The sequence below is a fragment of the Podarcis cretensis genome (assembly GCF_951804945.1).
Source record: "Podarcis cretensis genome assembly, chromosome: 1".
Taxonomy (NCBI): domain Eukaryota; kingdom Metazoa; phylum Chordata; class Lepidosauria; order Squamata; family Lacertidae; genus Podarcis; species Podarcis cretensis.
Window position 1 is genome coordinate 36,638,937 of NC_137170.1, and position 18,926 is coordinate 36,657,862.

General features: G+C 43.3%; 1 protein-coding gene across 2 annotated transcripts in view; it reads right to left on the reverse strand.

Moving 5' to 3' along the window:
* The window catches only part of ARHGAP5 (Rho GTPase activating protein 5), a 39,861-nt gene extending 22,892 nt beyond the window's left edge, over nt 1-16,969 (reverse strand). Inside the window, exon 1 of one of the 2 annotated variants that reach the window (XM_079954367.1) lies at nt 16,837-16,969. The gene's annotated coding sequence lies outside the window, so the exon portion shown is untranslated. Of the gene's footprint in view, nt 1-16,411; nt 16,567-16,836 lie in introns of those variants that run through there. The other variant, XM_079954366.1, reaches the window with a different exon arrangement.
* Between the last annotated feature and the right edge of the window lie 1,957 nt (nt 16,970-18,926).

The following is an 18,926-nucleotide window of genomic DNA, read 5'->3' on the forward strand; positions in this document are numbered from 1 at the left end:
GTGCTAATATTGATAATGATATCCAATACCTCAGTGTGTATATTCATCTAAGTGGTAACTGTTTCCACATACTGGCACAATTCCACAATGTGTGTTTACACAGGGGCCCCTTGTCAACAATGACATTTGAGAAGCTCTACTGTTCATTGAATTGCTTCTCCAAACTATATTTAAAGTAATAATCCTTAAATATATGTCAGTCCTTTCCCCCATAAATTCAGAAGATATTACAATTTTCTGTAAATAGTTCTCAAGAAATGTTTTCTCTTTCCTGCTCCTCTACCCTTAAAAAGAAAAGTTAACTAATATGCAATGTAGAGAATAATTTATAGGATGATTATATGAATTAGCAATAAATATTTTCCATATCACAGGGACGCGGGTGGAGCTGTGGGTTAAACCACAGAGCCTAGGATTTGCCGATCAGAAGGTCGGCGGTTCGAATCCCCGCAATGGGGTGAGCTCCCGTTGCTCGGTCCCTGCTCCTACCAACCTAGCAGTTCGAAAACATGTCAAAGTGCAATTAGATAAATAGGGACCGCTCTGGCGGGAAGGTAAACAGCGTTTCCGTGTGCTGCTCTGGTTCACCAGAAGCAGCTTAGTAATGCTGGCCACATGACCCGGAAGCTGTCTGAGGACAAACGCTGGCTCCCTCGGCCTATAGAGTGAGATGAGCGTGCAACCCCAGAGTCGGTCACGACTGGACCTAATGGTCAGGGATCCCTTTACCTTTACCTTTCCATATCACTGAAAACAATTACAAGGAAGTATTTATAATAGCACAGAGCAGCAATTTTTAAAACTATTGTACTGTAGACCACTGTCCTAGTTTGCTTGCTCTTACTAATCACAGAACCTATGTAATGGCACTTGACAACTATTCCAAGCTTCTTCCTAATTAAAATTCAGGCTCCTCTGCATTCTGATGCAGCTGTACTGCACTCTAAATGCAAAAGAATGAACACAAAGGGGACAAGAAAAGGGGTGAAATTATTCTAAGCAGAGGATAGGTACTGTTAGTGACAGAGAAAGGGACAAATCTGAGATGTTTTAGCATTCAAAACATTACTCAATGTAGATTCCTATAAATACAGCCATAGCATTGAAGGTTGAATGAGTGACTGAAGGACAGTGACTGCTCCCCAAGGCAGCTGCAAAGAGAGCCACTATTCAACTTTTACTAACCCTGCTGAGGGCCAACTAGCTCATTCTTTTATTAAAACTGATCATTCATGAATCAATTATGGAAACCCATACCCAAATAATCTGTTCTATCTGCTGATTTTATTATAATGCACCAGAGATAAGAGAATGAATGAACAACCAAGCACTGCTTAATAGATCAGTGGGTCCAATGGACCCCAGTTCCCATGAGCTAGATTCCATTCACACAGCACTCCAACTGGAGTGAGGAATGGGAGGTACACCTTGCATATTCCTCTTTCCCCCTAGAGTCCTCTGTATCTCCTGAAAATCTTCTCCGGAAAGTTCGGAGACACTCCAGAAAAGTGTGAGGAGTGGTGCCAGTATGTCGGGGGGAGGGGGCTACTGGTCCTTTCCATTTGCAAAGGGCAACCCTAAACCCTCTATGCTTAGCAGCTTTGAGCTACCTTAGAAGTAGGAAAGCAGGACAGAAATGTTGAAAATAGAATCTTCATGTGTGACTTTTAAATTGAAAAAAAAAATGCTGAGTATCCACATACGATAGGATCCAGAAAAGTACATGCAGAGCTCTTCCAATCCTTTCCCTGTTGTAGACTCCCATGTTTCACAGCTATCTGAATTTAAGAATCAGTGGACCTTCTGGACAGAACATGGGATGCTGCAGTGGAAGGAAGGGAATCAGCAGAATTCAAGAGTCCCCCTGCACAAGTAGAAATACTTTTCTGATCACACATGGTACCTCAGCATCCAACCCAAGGAGTTGCTGTTTTTTAAGTTTAATTTAGTACATGTGTTAATTACTTATAGTGGACATAAGCAAAGATAAGTCGTAAGATTGAAACACCAAATTGGTGTTTTAATTTGGTAACCTGACTCCAATAATATACGGTACCTATGCATATATGCCGTAAACAAAAACTTAGAGCAAGTCTCTAATTGACTGAGAGCATACACCTATCAAAACCAATGTCCTAAATTATAAATACAATAAAGCTAGAGTCAAGAATTCAATATGTATCTCAAGTTTTTTTTTAATTTCACCACAGCAATTCCCACTGCCAAGGCAGGAAAATATTGCTCAGTTTAAAAACCATCTTGCCTCAGTGGCTGCATAAACCACTGCACAGAAAACATACACTAATGAGTACTCAGTGCTCATCTGCACAAACATGTAACTTCTTTTGATTGGGGCCCTTATGTGACCCACATTTTGGTTCATTCTCTCCTCTCCTAAAATATACTGAGTCACTGGCTTAATAATAGTTTGCAATCAAGACTATCCTTTGTATTAATGATATACATGGTTAATTTTAATCTAGTGCCTCAGCAGTTGTCTACTGGGGTACTCAAAGGCTTTTTTTTCTTCTGAAACAAATATTTGGAGAACAGTTACTGTTCTGCTTGAATCTACATTTGAAATCATTTTTTCCTAGAGAAACTTGCTTGATATTGTGTTTTCATGGTTCAGAGACTAATTGCCATATTTATAGTGAGGAAGGACAGATGTAGTTTCCTGCGTGACAGATGGCCTGGTGACCACGGAGGACTGTTTTGTCTTCCTCTGTAGAATGGAGTGTTTTTACTGAAACATATTCCTCAGCCTCCAGCAAGGCATAATTTACTCATTCCTGCTCTCCTGTTGTAGCACACAATCTGGATTATGTTGGTTAATCTGCTCAGAATATCTGAAAGCATTCCAGTCTGGCACAGTTGTGATATGCAGTTTTCTTCTTAACCCTCTGACCTTGAAAGTTTAAGGGATGCTCCATATATACCACCCCAAACGTGGTAACATAAAAAATGCAAATATCCTTTAACTATCACACATGATTTGCTCCTTTAGCAAGCATCCTCTTTGGCCAGTCTAGTGTGACGCAGCTGCTACTCCCTTTCAATTCTCAATTTGTTTGGGCCTTGCCCTCTATACACATGTTGTGGGGAGAGCCCAGAGGCACTGGGCATAAAGAAGAGGCAGTAGATATATCTGCCTCACATCCAGTACTGTAAAGAAGCAAGCTGGGACACACAACCATCACACATTTCCTTATTCTTAATCAGAAGAACTGACACTCAAGTAGTCAGTGGCAGCTGTCTCACATACAGTTTTCTATTTACAGAACAGAGTACAACTAAAGCTGCAACTCATGTCCTTATTTTTTATATCTCAAGGACAAGGCCCAGAAGAACTGAGAATAAGGAAATCAGGGCCAGCTGAATCTGCCTCACAATTACTGCTGGGCTCCTGAGGGAGTACCAGGTAGTTAGAATGGCTGCCCTTGCTACTTGCCAACACCAGTCCCCTGTGCTGTTTGCCAATGCTATTGGTCACCCATCAGGGCCTAAGCAAGATCCAGGGGAGAATTTCTTGGAAGAAGAAGCATGGAACTCCATGGAGAAATGCAGCACAGCTAGGGACTAGGAAAGGCATATGCAAACTCGGCCCTCTAGATGTTTTGGGACTACATCTCCCATCATCCCTAGCTAACAGGACCAGGGGTCAGGGATTATGGGAGTTGTAGTCCCAAAACATCTGGAGGGCCGAGTTTGCCTATGCCTGGACTAGGATGAGCCCCACAGTCATAAGAGAGCCCAAAATTTCAAGTACTATGGACATCTCCTGGGCCTCTGGCAACCCCTCCAATCACATCCAAATCCTGCCTTTGATTCTCCACCACAAGCTGAACAGCAAAGTCAGCAGTGGACCCAATGTGAAGTCCAGAGTAAGAGTGCACATTTGACTGCCAGGAGGAGGGTCAAAGAAGATTTATCTGAGAGCAATAATCTAGCAGAAGTCTGTGAAAACGGACTGGTAATGAGGATGTAAAATATAATTAGGAAATGAGAATCAGTGTAGAGTAGTGGTCAGAATGCTAGACTAGGACCTGGAAGATCAGGGTTCAAATCCTCACTCAACCATGAAGCCCACTGGGTGACTTTGGGCCAGCTGCTGTTTCTCAGCCTAACCTACCTCAGAGGGTTGTTGGGAGGATAAAATGGAAAGGAGGGAAAGTGTCATATCAGTGCCACATAAGCTCTTTGGAGAAAAGATGGTACATACATGTATGTATGTATAAATAACTATAATTATCTCCATCTCTCCTATATTCATCCTAGTATGATAAGTCCTGAGCAAGCTCCATCTCCCCTTCTTGTTCTATTCATCTACCCCAATAAGTCTTTATAGTAAGGGGAATGTTCTAGGGAAACTACTAGGGAACCTTGCCCAAGACACTATCAAACCAGGTGCTGTCTATCAACCATAAAAATGGGGCTGGTGAAGGAGTGAGTTTCATTTCCTAGCCTACTGAGTTTCTAACCTTCAAAATGTTTTTCTAGCCTGTTTTTTACTCATAAGAAGGATTTGGCAAAGGAGGGATGAAGCACTTGGTCCATCCTTTGTCAGCTTCTCTTATGAGTAAAAAGCAGGCGTGTAAAATCTTTTGTAGACTAGTAATAAGGCTGAAATACGCAAGAAAACACAAGTTTAAGGATGGGGCGGTAGTGGCATATCACCCAGCAAAGAATAGTCGGATATCTTGGTTTGACTAAGTACAGCTAAAATAAACTGTATTTTCATACATAACAGGAAACTTTAGATGAAATCAATTCTGATTGAAAGACGATTTTTTTGCTCTTTTCTCTTATGCCTAGAGAGGGAGAAGGAATGTGACTCTAAGACTCACCATGGCTCATTTGTGATAATTTAAACCATGATGTAGATGCTTGGCTGGTTTAGATTTCAATTTATTTTATAACATTTTGGGGTTTTTTGCTGCAGCAAAAAATCTCAAACAATGTGGCTTTCACCAGTGCAGACAATGAGACTACTTGTGACCACAAGAGGGCACTTTTGCAAAAAACAAAAAAACACCACAACATGTCCTTCAGGAGGCACTATTACAGCATGTAAAGGCAGCTTTGGGGACAAGAAAGACAGGCATATAATCAACATGTCAAGCAGCACACTGGTACCTGAAAATGTGTTGGAGACTATTCTCTTGTGAGATATAGGTACAGAAATAGAAAGAAGTCATGAAGGATGGCATATTCCAGCATGAGTAATCAGTAGAATGATGTTTGAAAAAAAGCAGATATAGATGAGGCAAAAAGAGAGTAAAGTCGGTAGTAAAGCTCCAAGACTGGGCATCTTGAGTGAGGAATACGCAACAGGGATACAGAACAAAAAGTCTGTAGTCTAAACCATAAACTAATCACTTTTAAAATAGGTAACAATTCTGCTTTTTCTGAATGAAAAGCAGTCATCATTTGAATCACGGCCCATCACTGTTTCCTACCAACTGTTATCCCTGCTCCTGACTGATATTTGCCACCAAAGGTTCTATTTACTCTCAACAGCACAGAAACCAACTGGAAGTGATGTTCAAGCACTTCTCTTATGTTCCCAAAACAGCAGGTAGCAGTTATTTTGGATAAAATGCAATTTTTGAGTACTTTTCAACAACCCCAACCCCAAGTACATTGCAATAATCTTCTTTCTAGCATGGTTGACACAGGGCCACTTAAATACTGGCTCCTCGCTGCTGCTTTGCTCCTTCCCTTGTGCAGCTAGCGAAACAAACCAAGAAAGTTGGCTTGCAATAAACATTAGCAAGACATGGGTGACAATGGCAAATCAGCTATGCATCCAATAAGAGAGCTCGATCTAGGAGTACTCCTAAATATTTAACTGATTGTTAAAAGCAAGTGTTTTATCTAATCCAGAAAAGGACATCAACTACAGAGTCAACAGACCTCCCCATCATCAATATATTCAACTTCTCTGGACTGAGTTTCAGTTTATTCCCCCAAATCCAGTTCAACAGAGACCTCAGACATCAGATCAGAACAACAATTACTTCATCTGGACTAGATGAAAAGGTGTTATCAAAATACCAGTTATTAATGTCACTAGCTTTTAAACCCATATGAGTGTATCCAATGTTATGCGAGCAGAAGGGCAAGGTCATGAAACTGACCTTTCCCCACCTCTTCTTCTCCCTGTAACCCCCTGATCTGCCTCATCTGTAAATTTGGGAAGGGGCTACCAAACATTGTGGGCTGTTTTATAGGATTGCAGTGCCTGGCGTGCTCTGGTCCATGGGGTCACGAAGAGTCGGACACGACTAAACAACAACAAGTGGGAGACAGAATCATCCGATACCTGAAACCTAGTGAAAGTGGTTCAAGATTCGTCCACATGATTTAGGGCAGGATTGTCCCTCACCATATTGTATCCCAAGGGGGGTTGAGTTTGCAGCTCTGCATCTATACACTTAAAAGTTCCTCTGGTAGCCCTCTTTTTAACCATACATTTTGGAGAAACAGTTTATGGGCGAAAGGCTTGATTATCAATTGTTTCATCAACATTTTGTTGCCCATGCTGTTGTATTTGGATCAACCTGGACTGTAACTTAGCTAGTTTGGTGAGAATGTCACTTTGCTCATTAACAGGAGATGCTACACTAGAATTTGTTGTCTTGGTTGCCAATGGAGTTTTACAGAAGCCACTTGTTAAATTCCCAACTCCTGACATTCAAGGTCTCTAAAATAAGTCTCAGTTGTTAGTAATGTGTATTAAGCATATAGGATGAGCATATGAGCACAATCATAGTTAGCAAGGAAGCAGCATCTACTGAGAACAGGTCAAAGGCTTTCCAAAGGCCAGTTTCCTTAGGAGCCTTTATTGATTGAATCCTTCTGAAAAAAAGTTACTGAGTCCTCCCTCCAAGGTGACCTGTAGAAATCTAAAGAAATTAATTGTCATAGATAATTCAGTCACTAATTAAAAATTCCCCCCTTTCCTTATGATATACTGCAAGTTGATGAGAGTTGCAACAATTATCTGAATATGATAGCTGATGCAAAAATTGTTTTCTAACCAAACTCTAGCCATATTTTAAACTGACCATATAAAACTTAGGGCAACATCACCTTCACAAGAAAAGAAGTGTGATATATGAATACTAATTGCCCAGTTCCTCGGGGGAGGTCAGAACCCCAAGAACTGCATGCAAGGGGAGGAGAGTAGGATCCTTCCATCTGGAAAGCTGTGATGTTGCTTGCAAAGGCAGAAAGGCTGGAAGAGTGTGACACTGAATTCCACCCATAAATGTAAATTCATGCAAAGACCACCATGAGCAAGTGAAAAACTTGTACATTAAAGCTGCACTCACACAATCAAAGCCCTGCTACCTGCCCCTTTGCTGCAGCTTTTCTCTTCACACAAGCTGCAAAGCAGACTAGGAGGCCAGAGTTAACTAGAGCTTCCTGTTACATGAGTAGCAGGAATTATGGTTAATGGCTTCTAAAGAAGCCAACTTTCTTGGTTTGTTTCGCCAGCTGCACAAGGGAAGGAGCAAAGCAGCAGCAAGGAGCCAGTATTTAAGTGGCCCTGTGGCAACCATGCTAGAAAGAAGCCAAGAATATAAATTGTTGAAATGATCACATACTTCACTAACCGTCTTCCTCCTATGCATTACTTGCTGAGTAAAATAGGAAATAATTTCTTAGAATTTATCAATCAGAGTGACATTAATTGTTCACCAACACTGTTTTTTTTAAAAAAAAACAACAACCTTAGATGCCACCGACTAATTCCTAGGTATAAGTTAGCAACCAGGTACAAGGACTCAGTCATACAGCTATTGCAAATATGATGCTTAATGAAGCCTAAGCAATTGGGAGGAAACTGCAGAACTGCATGCTGTTTCACTTATCCTACTCTTCTGAAGAACAATTTTTCCCTACCAAGCTTAACCACAGTTAATCATTATATCAGCAGCAATGTTAGCTGTGAAGAAGACTAACCAGATTCCTTATTAACCCAAGATGTAGATCTACATACTAAGACATTACTGTATGTTTTATTCAAGCAGACCACAAATACTGACCGATCCATGTTAACTTTTTCAGGCATTAACATGATTGATAGGACAGTTCTAGTGTCAAAAAATGCAGTTTGGGAAACAGGCATTTTGCATTTATAAATATGCTGATGATTTTTGCTTTGTATTAAATAAAGTTTTATTGGCTTAACAGGGAGAATATGAATGGCTAGACCCAGATTAAATTGGGTCATGGTTTAGTCTCACAGAAATCAATGGTGTTTAAGTTTGTTATAACTAACTTGTCCCATTGATTTTAATAAAACTAAAACGTGACTAACTTCCTCTGAATCAAGCACTACAATATTTAACCCGATAGCTTAATCAGAAGCTTCTGTTTTATTCTAACATGAGTGACCCATATTTGAGCTGCTGGGTATTTCAAAAATTCAGTTTTCAAATGAAACAACAGCCACGTTCAGGCATGCAAACTCTGTATCAATAGACAAGGGCACACATGCAAGTCCCATCCTTAACAAACCCAACTGCATCAACTCTTAATGCTTAATTCTCTGCAGAGAAGCTGAATGAATTCATTGCAACAGTCCTCATAGCAGAAGGTGGAGGACAGATCTCTGTGCCCCAACTAACTTTTTATAAGAATGGAATCCGAAGAACTGAGGCCAAGGGTGGTGACAATATACATGTTCCTGGCCTTAATGTTAAATTACAAACTTACAAATCACCATGTCTGAATGGCATTCACCTTAAAGAACTCAAATGTGAAGTTGCTGATCTTCTAACAAAAATATGTAACTTGTCCCCTATATCAGCCTCCACACCAGAGAACTGAAGAGTGTATAATTTAACTCTTTTTTAAAAAGAGGATGCAGGAAATTACAATCCAGGTATCTTAACATCTGTTCCAAGAAAAAAATATGTAAAGCATAATTATAGCGTTACCAGGCATATCAAAGAACAAGTCATGCTAAAGCAGAACTAGCATGGCTTCTGCAAGGAAAAGCTCTGCATCATTTTTAGAGTTCTATAGATAGGATTGAGTCCACTGATACTGTATACTGTACTTAAGACTTTCAAAAAGCATTTGATAAAGCACCTCACCAAAGACTCCTAAGTAATAGACTTAATAAAGGTGCTTAAAATTATAAAGGTAAAGGTAAAGGTACCCCTGCCGTACGGGCCAGTCTTGACAGACTCTGGGGTTGTGCGCCCATCTCACTTAAGAGGCCAGGGGCCAGCGCTGTCCGGAGACACTTCCGGGTCACGTGGCCAGCGTGACATCGCTGCTCTGGCGAGCCAGAGCCGCACACGGAAACGCCGTTTACCTTCCCGCTGGTAAGCGGTCCCTATTTATCTACTTGCACCCGGAGGTGCTTTCGAACTGCTAGGTTGGCAGGCGCTGGGACCGAGCAGCGGGAGCGCACCCCGCCGCAGGGATTCGAACCGCCGACCTTTCGATCGGCAAGCCCTAGGCACTGAGGCTTTAACCCACAGCGCCACCTGCGTCCCATGCTTAAAATTATGCATGAGTCTAATACTAAAACCTGGGGCCATCCTATGAAGGTGAAAGTTGAAACATTCAAGACAGAACTAAGAAAATGGATTCACTCCAATGAGATTAAGTGATGGCCACCAATCTTGGCAGTTTTAAAATATTAGACCAATTCATGGAGAACAGAGCTATCAATGATGACCATGGTCTACCTCCACGGTCAGAAGCGGTGTTCCTTTGAATACTAATTCCTGAAAACTGAAAAATAGGGAGAGTGCTCTCTTGCCTGCAGACTTCCCATAGGCATCTGGTTGGCCACTATCAGAACAGTATGCTGGACTAGATGTGTCTTTGGTCTGATCCAACAGGGCTCTGTCTTAATCAAAATCTCCCTACATCAAAATATAGTTGTCAGGATTCCATTGAAAGGAAGAATGCAATTTTTAAATTGTGGATATAGCTATAAAATCATCTAGGGCTTTTACTACTGATTCCCAGTTCCCTGTTTGAGTAGCTTGGGATTACAGTCTCCCCACCACCCCTGATCGCAAAAACAAAAAAAACCCTTGATGGAAGCTGGGTTCTTGGCTTCGCTGCATGCTGGGTCATGTAGTTTCCTTCCTCCTGTTTGCACAGCAATGAAGCATTCCCCCAGTGTTACATTGTGAATCCTTGCTCGTGACACCTATTGACAACACCATAACCCCACCAGCAATATGGCTGAGTGGCATTATGCGTATATTTAGTTTGTGCAAATTCAACTCCACAGCAGGACATCTGTCGTTCCTGCAAGAGTGGCAAGGAACCCTTTTGTTTTCCTTACTCCTCCATCCCTCTGTTAGGATCCCATCCACCCATCCAAAGGTCCATTCCAACCTTTTTCTTCTCATCTCCAGGACCTGCAAGCCTTCATCTCCCTCCCCCCACCCCACTGCCACCTCTTCCTTGTTGTTTTTTTATCATTTCCTGGATTCTTCCCCTTGAGGAAAGCTCTTTCCCCCAGCCAGAGAGGAGCTCTCTAGGCTCATACATGGAGGAGTGGGGGGAGGCAGCAGAGAGACTAACGAATGATATGATCCAGTGGGAACCCAGGCCACCCATTGGCACTTCCACATCTTTGCCAACAAGTCGTGATACCTCACAGCCAGAACACGGAAAGGTGGAGAGTTAGTCACACACATAAATCACTTTATGTGTGATTTAAGGAAATGCTGGCTATACCTGATGTAAGATTTGATTGTAACATATTCCATTTCCTTAGTAATCAGCTGTGGCTGCCTTCCACTGTGCAAGCCCCCATCCCATCCCACCCCTAGAACTTGTGCTGGTTAAGAAGATGACAGGGTGACAGAGCCAAACAGGCCCACTACACAGCATACTGTGTCTGGGTCAAGAGCTGTAGAGCAGGTGACTTTTCTTGCCACCCTTCTCTATTTCTATTTGGTGTCCTCCTATCACAGAGAGTTGGTAGGGGAATAAGAAGCAGGGAGAAAAAAGGTGCTGCAGGATGCAGACTCCCACCAAGATTGTAACATATTTCTGATATGAGGAGCCCAAGGCTTATAGGTGTGAAGGGCCTATAAAGGGAACCTGTCACCCTCCAGACATTGCTTTGATCAGTCCTGACCTTTGGTCATGTTGGCTAGGGCTGATCGGAGTCCTGCACATCTGAAAGGTGACAGGTTCCTAACCCCTGGCCTAAGCAGTATGTACACATTGAACATAATTGCCATCAAGCATAATAAAATGTCTATCATTAACAAATGCATTCATGGACCTTTGACCTGATCAAGTAGGGCTCTTCATATTTTCTTCCCTGTGTGGAGGTCTGTGGGCTTTTATTCACATTTGTTTAAATGCAAGAAAAATATATCACACTATGAGGGAGCCTGGTAAAGCAGGATCCTTATTCATGCAAGGCATTTAAGCAAGCCTAAAAAGAAATCCTCACATATCTTGCCCATTTAACATGGAGGAAGATAGAAACAGAGCACCAAGAGCTGCTGGAACACTGGGAGCAGGGTTTGCATGCCCTTGCTCTCTACCTACACATACAGCATTCACCTGTTGAGGCAAATGTCTGAACACACCTACTGTACAGACACAGTTTTTGACAGCAAGTACATGCAAAACACAAAGGGACGCAGGTGGCGCTGTGGGTTAAACCACAGAACCTAGGACTTGCCAATCAGAAGGTCGGCGGTTCGAATCCCCGTAACGGGGTGAGCTCCTGTTGCTCGGTCCCTGCTCCTGCCAACCTAGCAGTTCGAAAGCACGCCAAAGTGCAAGTAGATAAACAGGTACCGTTTCGTCAGGAAGGTAGACGGCATTTCCGTGTGCTACTCTGGTTCACCAGAAGAGGCTTAGTCATGCTGGCCACATGACCCAGAAGCTGTACACCGGCTCCCTCAGCCAATAAAGTGAGATGAGTGCTGCAACCCCAGAGCCGGTCACGACTGGACCTAATGGTCAGGGTGCCTTTACCTAATGGACCCTGACCATTAGGTCCAGTCGTGGGGTCCCTTTACCTAATGGACCCTGACCATTAGGTCCAGTCGTGACCAACTCTGGGGTTGCAGCACTCATCTCACTTTATTGGCTAAGGGAGCCGGTGTACAGCTTCTGGGTCATGTGGCCAGCATGACTAAGCCTCTTCTGGTGAACCAGAGTAGCACACGGAAATGCCGTTTACCTTCCTGACGAAACGGTACCTGTTTATGCAGAACATAGTCTGAGTTAACGAATGGTGCAGACCACAGCCAGAGTTAACGAACTGCAGTAACTGCTGCAATTCATGAGCACACATATCACTAAATATATTTGTACACAGTAATGTTGGAATCCAAAATGTTGTTCCCAGGTCCATCAGTGCTAACCACTACTGGTAATTTGCTGGCTGCTCATCCATTTTCTGAATGCACTGCACAAGGTGAGACAGCCCCTCACTCTTTTCATAACTTTCCCCTGCAATGAAGGTAACTTGAAGGGAGAAGGATCCCATTTTGTGTCTGGCGTGAGAACCCAGCCTACCCTACTCCATGTGTTTTTGCACACAGAGAATTTAGGAGGGGGTAGTCTCATCTTTCACTTCTTATCAGGCTTTGGATTTAAAAACAACTTTTTTAAAAAACCCTCTGTTTGAGTTGCTCTTGCTGCTTCCAACCTTCCACCTAAACCTAGCAAGAATAATCATATCCTTCTTCACACTAAATATTGGTGAAAGTTGGAAGTAGCAAGGAGAAAGCCTAACAACATGCTGGGAAGTAAAATCCTGACAAGTCTACAGTGCAGAATGCTGCAAAAAGACAAAATACTCAAGCTCACACACTGACTTGTGTGACCTCAACAGGTTACAGATTTCATTACTCAGTTTCTAAGCTTCAAAATATTTGTACAGCAGATTCACAGTGGAAAAACTCAATGCTTTCCCAATTATTGCTTCCATATCTAATGCAGGGAAACCAGGTCACTTAATCATGTGTGAGCCACACATGATTAATAGTGTTGTGCAAATATTATGGGAGTTTTTTTGCTTTTTAAAAGTTTGAATCAACTATTAAAATAAGGAGCCCATAAGTTCAAAGATACTGATAATTAGTATAGTTTCAAATGTTTTGTTTATATCAAGTAAAAAAATAAAAATCAACAAATGAATTATTTGGATTAAAAGCAGCTTTTCAAAATAAATATTATCAGTTTCAATGACTACATATTGCCAATGTAAGTGTTTGAGCACACTGTCCTATTAAATATTTCATAACACATTGTCAAAGCCCTTCCAACAATATAAGTACTCCCTGCAGGAGAAATTCGTTGTATCATTTGATTTACTGTGGATATATACATTGTTGTCAAATATACAAAGAATCAAAGTAGTTATTTCCTTCTCCTTTCATAAAGTTAGGGTTTAAAGTAATTAAGGCAACTAACTAAGTTATAAATATTAAACACCTCATATTACAAACACCAGCTAACTTAAATAATGGGCCAGCTCATTTGATAATATTAAATAATTTTTGGTAAGCCTGACTATTTCAAACCTCTCTTCTAATGAAACAGGTATTAGAAGTGAACATGAACAGCAAGGTTCCAAGATGTTTCACAAACCCATCAAAAACTTTACTTATACCAGTGTTCCATAAAGTGTACAGACTTCTTATAATAGTATCAGAGAAACAATGCAACAAACCCTTAGTAAATGCACCAAAACAACTATTTAAGAACTTTTTGATGAAGCTCTGTGTGTATGTGTACATGTACATGTATATATAAAACATGCACATGCTTAGGAAGTGAAATCTTATTACATTCCTTAAGATCGTGATCTGTTAAAAAGTCACACTAGACTATTAGCAGACTAAAAATAAAGAACTCATCTAGAAATAACAATACTGAATCTTCAATACAGGTCTTTCACTACACTGTTCTGATGTTAGTGGTTTATGGACTACAGAGTATATTATTACTGATTAAAATAGGCTCAGTGGGGGGAAAGATGTGATGAGTTATAAACAGAAAAGAAACAAAATAATTCAATAAAATTTTACAACCTGAAGATTGAATAAATTCTTGAAACATATTTAAGATACTGAATGATTGTATTTGCACTACTCTACTAGAACTCACAGAAGGAAAATTTTGTACAAAGAAAAATGCTAAAATGGTCTTGCAAGTTGTAAATAGCATTTGCAAACCAATCCACAAATGAAGGCTGAATACCTGGATTAAGCTTTAAATCATACTTATATATGTATGTATATGTAAAAACAACTATTTCCTCTAAAAATGTGAAATCTAATGTTGCCCAGGTAGATCACCAATGCAGCGAGACCTCTTCCTCTCCCCAACAGCCCCACTTTCTTCAATCTGCTCCTCAATTCTGGAAGTGGATTTTGATAGTGAGCAGAGGGCTGCAGGAGGAAGGGGAGGAATAGGTCCTCTTGCACAAGCGGAAGTCCACTGCTGGTGAATGAACACGATTAATTATCACTCATAATAACCATTTACTTAACTCATTAGATGCCAAACAGCTAATGGTTTTTAACATTAAGTTAGAATTAACTAGTGAAGCTTAGAATTAACTAGTGTTTACTCCAAATTTGGGGCATATGACAGAGTATTTTAAGAGCTGAAGGCTACAAACCTACACATACTTGCCTGAAAGTAAGTCCCATTGAATTTTAGTGTGACCTCTGAGTAAACATTACAGGATTGCATTGCAAGGGGGCAATCCCAAGCATTCTTAAGATTTTTTTAACTCAATGGGACTTTGTAATCATGCTTAGCCTTGCACTATAACTGATGTATCATGACACTAACTTTCACAGGCAATAGTCTTTATACAGTACTCACAACTAACTTTACCAATTAAAAACTTGTGGACTGAAATCGTTAATATTCTGAAACAAATATATACTACATAAAAGAAAATAAATACATATACTCAGTTGTAAAAAAATTCATAGTTGCCCATGCCAGAGAGATTCTATTATGAACTCTCCATTCATTTTTAAATGGTGATCACAAATATGAATTCCATAATTCCTTTCAATGAAAACTGTCTAAACAGGCAGCTAAAATGAATGTGCAATTGATCCACAAATGTTTGGATCAATTGTACTGCCTTTTTTATTGTGCAGTGTAGACTTAAGAAATCTCTGCCAATTGCAGTATCTAAGCAAGAGGGAAAATACACTAATTATCTCCAAAAGCCTAAACTTAACATGCACACCCACCCACTGGCCTATTTTAGTCTGGATTTAAAACATTTCCCACCTACTTTTCGGGCAAATCTGTGGCACTGGAGTTGCTGAAAAACCTCATGCACAAAAGGACATATGGGAAGGTTTCCACACTTTCCCCTTCTCTTCACCCTCCCACTGAAGTTATTGTGCATCTTTCCCACGTCGAACTGTCACTCCCAGACTCCCATCTAGAGCTTTTCCTTGACAAGAGGAAATCCGGGGTGGGGGTGTTTTTTTTTGTTTTTTACAAAGGCAAGAAAGAACACGAAAGAACTGCAACCAGCAACACACACAGCCCCCGCCTCCCACCGCCGTTTCCAAAAGTCCTCCTATCCACCCTATGGAGTTGGGAAGGGTTGGAGGGGGAAGAGGAGCAGGCCACTCGCGCCTGAGAGGAAAGTTTGCTATGGCGAGATGGGGGGGGGGGAAGAGGGAGAAAGAGAGAGACGACCAGAAAGAAGAGAAACAGGGGGTGGGGTGCTGGAGAGAAAGGCAAGAACGGAAGACCTACGGTTACTATTATTATTATTATTATTATTATTATTTTAAAAAAGCAGAAAGAATGGAAGGGGGGTCAGGCAGAGAAAGAAAGGAGGAGGTAGGTTGCCCCTTTCCTTGCCGTCTCATCTCCTCCTCCTCCTCCTCCGTCGCTGGGGGGGCCGTGACCAGCTGGCAGCAGCCGCCGCCGCCGCCACCAGAGCCTGGTAGAGCAGGCTCCGACCCTCCCCGCCGGCTCAGGCCTTCATCACCTGTCTGGGACCAAAGCAAGCAGGGGAGGCGTCCGACCATTCCCTTCCCCCTCCCCCCCCCTCCGCGGGGTGTGCAGGTATGGAGCAGACTCGGACGAGGCAGGAAGGAAGGAAGCGAGGAAGGAGAAAAGAAAAGGCAGCTCCGGTCTTCCCAGTTCTCTCACTCACTCACTCACTCACTCACTCAGCAGTTCCTGCTGCTGCTGCTGACGGCGGCCCCATCCCTCCTCGGAACTGGCGGCAGCCTCCACCTCTCCGGCGGCGGCTGCAGCAGCAGCAACCGCCCCGACTCCCGAGCCCCAGCGCTGCTGCTGGCGGCGACGGCGGCGGCGGTGCGGCAGCTGATGGGGCTGGGTGTAGTTGTGTGGGGGGAGGGGGGTGGGAGTTGGGAAGGAGGAGCGGTTTCTTCCTCCTCACCTCAGTCTCCGGCTCTCCCGCGGCACCATTCCCGGGACTCTCGCTCAGCGCCGGCGGCTCGTCGTCGTCGTCCCCTTCCCGGACCCGCAGCTCCCTCAGAAGAACTCCCGGCGGCCTGGCCCCATCTCTCCTCCTCCTCTTTCCTCCTCCTCCCTCCCTCCCTCCCTCCCCGGTGATCTGGGCTTAGTAATGGCGGCGGCCGAGCCTCCCCGGCACTGGCTTCGCCGACGGAGCCGCTCGCCCGCCCGCTCCCTCGCGCTTACGCTCCGCCGCCGCCGCCCCCCCTCTTCTCTCGCTCCCTTGTTTCCCCCGCCCCCACCTCTAACTTTACCTCAGCAGCTTTTCCCTGCCTTTCCCTCCCTCCCCCCTCCTCCCAGTTCTCGCCCCGCTGCCGCGGCTCAGCGCGCGCGCCCCCGAGGCCTTACCCGGGCTTTTGCGCGTGCGCGGCAGAAGGACCTTGTGTAGAGAGACGTTTCCGTTCCTTCCACGGGGCGGACGTCGCGAGGCTCCTCCGGTGAAGCCCTGCCCACGCGCCGCCGCTGCCGCCGCCGCCGCCATGCGCGCGACACAGCAGCCTCTCGGGCGCGAGCCTGGCCGGGTTGTATGTGCGTGTGTGTGTGTGGCCGAAAGCGCCGTCAGGAAGAGGAGGAAGGGAGAAAGGAGGCGGTCCATAGTCCCCGCCTCAGCCCCTGGGATTTTTTAAAGGAGTGTGTGGAAGTAAAGAAGGGACATTTTGGGACATGCACACACACCCCGCGCGCGGTTTATGTCCTTGGAAAACCTGTGGTGGCATCCTCGGCTCTTTTTAAGGGAGGGAGTGGGCGAGCGCATCGCCTGCGAAATGTGCCTGCGACTGAAGAGAGGAAAATCCAAGTGGGCAGTTAACTAAAACTCCATACTTAAAACTCCAGTCGCTCCGAATTAATACCTTTTTTATTATTATTAATCTAGCCATCCACCCAAGCGTTCAGGACAGCAACTGCAACAGGAGAAGTGACTTAAACAAGGCTAGCCGATAAACTGTTACCAACATGGAAAGGGGGGTTGAACCTTCCCATCTGAGCTTAGCTCGAGAAAAGTTAGCAACAAGTGTATGAGGACTTTGGGCAAAGTGCCCTCTGGCAGCTCCCCTCCTTTATTGGGGGCGGGGGCAGCATATTAACCTGGCAGGAAGAGGAGGTGGAGTCAGCCATGGGCATAGCCAGGATTTGGGGGGGGGGCATAACCTCAGTTAGCTTTGTATTTTTAATGAATTTTCTTGATTTGGGGTGGCAGCTGCCCCCCCAGACTACACCCATAGAGTCAGCAGTGTGCCAGGGGGCCAGGATGTGTGTGTTCTTGAGCAGTTCTGTTCTGAAACTGAAGTGCCCCAAGACTGGATGTGTGGTTTAACTTGCAAGGAGAGCAACAGGGAAAGCCCCCTGCGTTGTGAGACAACACTGGTGTAAGCTGTAGGCATTTGCCACCCACAAACTCCCAATTAATTCTGGAGTCCAATGCCGTGTCTAATACAAGTAACACCTACTTGGCCACTAATCTCCCACTGAGAGTATATGGTTCCTAGGCAGATATCAATTTATTTGTAAATTTTCTTGCACATTAAATTCTTGGATTTCTCCGTTGATTTCTATGCATGGCTTTCACTTCCTTTCTTGTGGCCATTAAAAAAACCAACTTCTGTCTATGAACCACAGTAACCTATCCAAACAATGAGAGAATTCTTTCTTCCCATTTTATATTTGTGTTTCTTCCTCTTTCATTTTCTTGACATGCTATTCCATTCCCACCCACCCCCCACAGTTACTCTACATTTCATGCTCACTGAGCATGCATGCTCAGTCGGGGGGGGGGGGAGAAGGGTTCTACCTTAGGGTTTTCCTGCTTATGTTTTTTGTACTTCTGCAAACCTTATCATTCCTCAGAGTCTGTCAATACCCCTTGTGTTGGGATAGTGTTGTTTTGGCTACATAAGCACTGACACTGTCTCCTGAAGATCAGAAATAGAATATTAGGTGGAAATACTGCATTCCATGGAGAGTGTTTCAGCCTAGCCTTCTCCTGACACACTAACTTCTCATGTGCAGATAATATTTAACATGACAGAATGTTCAAATACATTAAATGTACATTTATAAGCAACAGGTCTTCCTGCGTGCCAGAGAGTAGCATGCAACTAGATGGTTGGTGTTGTCAGCTTGTTTCCCAGGGAGAGATGGAAGAAAAATTCTTTAAAAAGTCCCTCCACCACCCAGCATTATTGGAACTACAATATAATAATAAGTGCATGGGATACTAGAGTCCTGTGTATACACATCTTAGTTCTGGATTCAAGGAAGTGGAGTTGATATGTATCAACCATGTATGAACAGAGAAACCAATACAAAACACCTTCACTTGCAGATTTCTTTTGCTAAATCGCTATTAGATTATTGAAATTAAACCAATCAATGGGAAATATGTGTTGTTCCCTTTCTCTGCCAGAGGCAAAAGAGCACATGGCACCCTGTCCCCTCCA